We start from the raw sequence: 6,000 nt of genomic DNA on the forward strand, positions 1-6,000 counted from the left end.
AGGATTAAATAATGGATTAAGTAATAGGAGCAAACAGGAAATACAAAATCTAAGGCATAACGTCTCAGAGGAAAGGGTAAGGAAGTTGAACTCAAACACCAGTAAAGAAACAACTGTAACACATTTTGCTGGTCTGGGGAACCAGCTAGATGACATGACAAACAATTTCCATCTGCAACGCTGAAACCTAGTATTTTAAAACCACATTTTTCAAGGAATCAGCGAACACCTGTTTCATAGGTTGATCACCATTCCTAGATCAAATTATCCCAAGAAACTTGGTACAAAAGTGACAGTGACAAACCTTGGTGACAAAACTCTCTTTGCTCACACAAAGCTTTGAGCAGGGAAAAGTTGCAGAGAGGAAAAGAACTGTATTGTGAAAGGGGAGACATCCTTATCAGCTTTAGGGTTTTTGCAGACATCCTACAATGTCTGCACAGAATAGTCTGCCATTAAATAACCCAGGAGCCTATCAACATCATTATCGGCTTCCACAGATCTTTCCCCAGAAACAATTTCAAGTAGATTTACTAGGGGGTGTTTAAATAGTTGTGATACAGCCATTCCTCAAATCTGGGCATGAGGAACTGTGTAACTAGACTATTACATACATATAATAAGAAGTCATGCACAGCTTTTGAATAGAAAATGATGCAATTTTTGGTCAGGTCCGCTAGTAGCGAAGAAGTTAGATGATTCCTACTCTTTCGCTGCCTGCATGATGAAAGCCTGCCATCTTGCCATGGGTTGCAGGGAAACTTCTGCTCGGGCACCTTCTTCCCCTTTTTCCTCACCAACCACCAGCATCGCTCTCCTCCTCCTGCACGACTCTTCTCCCTAAGTGCCTCTCTGCTCAGGTGTTCTTTCACATGTTAATCGCTGAGGTGCATCTGTTGTCCCTTTAATGGCTCCTTGGCTGGGTTTGGAGCAGGGGGAGCTTCTCAGCTTCTTACAGGAGCCACTCCTGGGGCCCTTCCTCTGCTACAAAAAACCCACCCAACCAAACCAGAACATAACTCTTACCATTTGTGCTAATAAATTCATTCCCCAAAGTTGTTGCAAATTACAGAGCTGCTGCAATTACAATGACTCTGCCAGGATCATTAGAATGAGGAAAAGCCAATTTGATGAGCGTTGGCAATTACAGTTTCAAATGTGAGGACAGGGTATGGTATTTTTCCAATTATATATCACTGCTAAAAGCTAGGTGTTTCTAGTTCTCTTTTCTAAAAAGTTGATTTGTTATTGCTGTAGCAGTTGTTGCTGCTGTTATCCCTATTTCTTTTAGCATACATGCTTAAAATCTGTAACAGCTGCAGGAAATTCATGTGGGGGGGATTGGGACAGATAATCTTTAAGGTCCCTTCCAACCCAAACCATTCGATGATTCTGTGATTCTATGGTTCTATGATTTAGCAGGCAGCATTTTACCAGGACCTTTTTATACATGAGGTTTTTATACATTAACTGAATCCTTATTTCCATAGAAGTTCTCCTAATATTTTCTTTTTTTTTTTTTTTTTAATATAATAGCTTTATATTTACTCTTTGGGCTAAATTCAAGCTTGTCTATCTCGGTGCTATCTAGAAGTTAGTGGGTCCTACCTGATATAGCTGGAGAGCTGTGGTGGAAGAACAGCCATCAGCACATGATCAGAGGCAGAAATATTCTTAACCTTTATATGATTCTTTCAGAAAAAGATTCCTTCTCTAGTGGACTCAGGACATTTGAATAAAATTGGTTCTAAACCTAATGCATAAGGAGTTTTTAGCAGATCTACTAAAAATTACCTACATTTTCTCTCAACTTGTTCTAAGTTTGGCCTCAGAAAGTGTAGCTTCAGCAGATTCTTGAAGCATTGAGAAATCCTGTTGTGATAAAATGGGGAGGAAAAATGCTAAATTCCAATGCAGAAGAAGTTAGAAAAGCCAGTCGAAGTATTTTTAAAGTATTCTTCATAATCTGAGAAGAGGTACATAAGAGGCACAAGTCTTATTTTGTTTATGTTACAAGTCTCACACAAAGCTTGTTTCCATGTATGGCTCAGTTACCTTTTATTCTGGTTTAATCCATGGGAAACCTTTTAGAAAAGGCCACAGCAGCCAGCTCTAACATTTTCAAAATCCATGGACTGCTGACCTGGGCCTTAATATGGGCCACCTTTTTTAAGGGATGTGACTGTAGTCATCCAACTAAACAGCATTAAGAAGTCAGTCAGCTATGATCCTTGCCAGGGAAACCAACCATTGTGGATGGTGAACAGGTTTCTTCTTCACAGAATTTTGGTATCACTGGAAATTTTTCATATGGCTTTAGATTGTGACCTACAGATCATAACATCACTGTGAAATGCTGGAGGGGAAAATCTGGACTAATCACTCCTAATAACTCTGCACAGACCCACGGGGTAAGTCTGAGGTCAGGGCTGAATTGATCTTTGATGTGAGAATGGCAGTAGCTGTAATTCACTTGCTGGTCATGGGAATGGGACTGAGCCAAACCCAGTTTTCTCTGAGCTAGATAAGGGGGAAAAGGGGTGAGAATGTGCCTTAGGAGTGTCTCAGTTTTACATGCAAAGGATCCTGTCTCCACATTCAGGCCAGTGCAAAGTGAATGCTGAGCAGGAACACTCAGAGCTCCTGGTGCTGTATATTGATTTTGTATTTTCTTTGTGCAAAATAAAACCTGAAAGAGTTCAGAATGATCTTGCTTTAATAGTCACTAAGCTGGGTGCTATCTGGCAGCCCAAGTTATGTGGGAAATATGAAGAGATGCTTAGTTGGTCCCTTTTGGCCATATGGTTTGTGAATTTGGACAGCTGGAGTGACAGCCATTTAAACACAGCTCTCGGCCCAGTTTCTGGTGCCCTCTGTCCATTTGCATTCTAGTCATGAGAATAATTTCTCTTTTCTTTACTTTTTTTGCTTTTCTGGTGCTTCAGATGGCAGGGGGGAAGAAGGAGGGAGAGAGGAAGAGAAAATTTGGGAAAGAGGTTTCTGTGTCTTCTCATTGTAATTCTTTGCAATCTGACCTTCTGGATTTTCAGCCCTGCTCAGTCAGCCACCACTCCTCATGTGACTGTCACCTCACATTATTGTAATTAGCAACTGCCAGCCCCAGAGCTTTGGTGGTGGAAGTGAAAAAGTCCAAGAAGATCTCAGCCAATTTAAAATTAACCCTGTCACCGCAGGACGGATTCTGTTGTGCTCCAGAAGTAGCTCCTTGGCATTCACACTGAGACAATCCCATGCTTGTGCTGTTGTAACCAGCTACCTCATCCCACCTTGCTTTGTTTTCCTTGTGTCCTCCCAGCTCCCAGGGCTGCTTCACCCTCCTGCCTCCCCACATGCCACCTCTCTTTGCTGGCTGTGTGAAGTGATGCTGCACATGAGCGCTCAAGTCGATAGCCCCAGAGTCTGTGTGGATGGATGATGATAAATGTGACTTTCCACAGCTGTGCCAAATGAGGTCTGTCTGCCCAGTCTCTGGAAAGACCCTGCTGCTCTGTGTGCATCTTCCTTCTCCTTCCTCTCTGCTTGGGACTTCTCCCCCTGTGTGAGCACCACAGAGTACAAAACCACCTGGGTCCCTGCCCATTTATGTGGCCCTTGGTTCATGCCACTAAGACTCACCATCTTTTCTGCTGTGGATACCTCCACCACGTTGATGAAAGCTAGGTCAGATCCACCTCCTCATGCTACAAGTTCCTGATCTTTAGACTTTCTCCAAGTGGCAGCTGCTGTTGTCCAGGCCCCTGTTACATGACATTTACAAATCTTGCTTCACTATCCTGTAAGCAGGGGGTGGATGGAGATCATAATTTTTGCTACTCTGTTTAGCTAATGAGGAGCATGTCCTGCTCACCTGCTGTGCAGAGGTGACACAGTGACAGCTCAAAGGAAGATTGCATTCCCCGGGGAAATATCTGGGGTTTCAAACAAAAAACTGGAATATGGAGAGTGTAACAATGTCTTACATCCAGTCTGTGTAGTCATTGTATCTGTTCAAACAAATAATGCACATTCAGGTAACAAAGATCCTAATAGCCCTGCAGGTCAACTTGCTGATTAACTATATCAGTGCCTGTGACAGGTATGTTTGACACTGCCCTGGATCAGATACCATTCTGATAGGATTCACATAAAACCAAAAATATATAAGCTTGACCTATTCTGCACCCTCCTGTATAGGTACAGGTGTTTTTACTCCCGTGTTCATAAAACCTGGTACCCATAGTCGTGTAGGATAAGGCCGTACCCTTTTTTGCAGTAGTTCCACATTGCCGTAATTAGTTCTGATCCATTATGTGCTTCCTTCCCACCCTACTTGTTGTTGCAATGCTACTATGATCACTATTGTTACAAATTCCCTATTTCTTAGTTCAGCTTCCCAGTGGGGCTGGAGCAGATCAGCTCCTCCTCACCACAAGAAGCCCCTGAAACATGATTTCAGTATCTGGTCTTTACGTGCTCGAACCATTAAGTTCCTGAGCCTGCTCTCAGCTTTTAAACGTGCAGATTTGCCTTTGCACCACACAGCTTATCATGCCTTATGCCCATCTACATGCAGGCCATTTTTGTAAGAGCACCTGTGTACTTTGTTGGTGTGCCTGGCACTCTGCTAGATCCCAGCAGTAACTGTGTTCACCAAGAAGCAGGAAAATGCCTACACAGCTATTACTGCATTTGGCTTTCCTAATCACATCAGTTTCTGGTGGCCTGCCAACGACAGAATCCACAGAATTATGCATTATTTCCTTTTATTATGCTATGCTCTAGGTTATTTTATTGCACTGAGAGCTCCAACAGCTTTATTAGGGCAGCAGACTTACCTTTTCTCATCATTAGCTTATTTGCAGGCAGTGCTCATCATCAGAGAATACTCTGCATCTGTGGAAGAGTAACCTTGAGAGTGCATAACCTTGGTGTTATTATTTGCTTTATGTGGATAAATGAAGAATAAATAGCTGCCAGTAAATGTAAAGATAGACACAGAAAGAAGGAAGAAAAATCAGCAGAACTCCAAAAAAATCTCTGGAAATGAAGTTATGTGTTTGGGTTGATCATAAGGTGAGGTATTATAAAAGCAGGCATGACAGGCACTAGTGGAATTGTGCTTTTAATTTGTCATTGCCTTCAAGGGAATAGAACATCATTAAGACAAATTTCTGCTCATTACTTAAATGCCTGGCTGAATTTTGTGTCCACACTTCACAATGTGAAGTGTCAGCACCCATTGGTTCTGGAACTCATGATTCTAGCTAACTAGAAATATGTGTGGAAAAGTCTTGCACTTCTAAGTTAAGCTGCCTCTGCAGCTGTATCCTGTGGCACTTTCTGATGAAGCATGGAAAATGGAAGGGTTTGTCTTCAGTAGGCATCAAATACTTGGCATCAGCTGAAGGAAATAAGGGCCAGAAGCTGCTGTTCTACTTACTATGAGCACCAGCACCTCACCTTCTTCAAGATGCAATGGGCACAGCATTGTTTAGGTTGGAAGGCACCTCTGCAGGTTTCTGGTTCAAGCTCTTGTTCAAATCAGGGTTGGCTGAAGATCTGACCAGGTTGCTCACAGCTCTATCCAGTCTTGAAAACATCCATGGATGGAGAATGTGTAACCTCTCAATTTTTCACCTGCAAACAAAAAGTGTAAGTCACAGTTCCTGGCAATCTTTGTGAGCAGAGGAACGTGGTAACAGAATCAAAGCTGCTGTTAGTCTTCTACTTGTGTAGTTCCTTGCTCTGGAGCTGTCTTTATCACTATCCCTTTCAAAATGTTATATTGAAAACAGTATATTTTTCAATTTAGGAGGCATGCCCTGCTGCCTCTGTGACCTTAGAATATTTAGCAGCATGGATGCAGATGCATGCCATGCATGCAGTGAAAGTCAAAGACTCTTTCACAGCCTATATTAGGCTCATTTGCCAGCTCTCACCTAGTTCTTTTTATGAAGGATGTAAACCCCAGCAGCTAAAAAGTGTGCGTCAATGTTCTTT

Source organism: Apus apus, chromosome 1, assembly GCF_020740795.1.
Source record: "Apus apus isolate bApuApu2 chromosome 1, bApuApu2.pri.cur, whole genome shotgun sequence".
NCBI classification, from domain to species: domain Eukaryota; kingdom Metazoa; phylum Chordata; class Aves; order Apodiformes; family Apodidae; genus Apus; species Apus apus.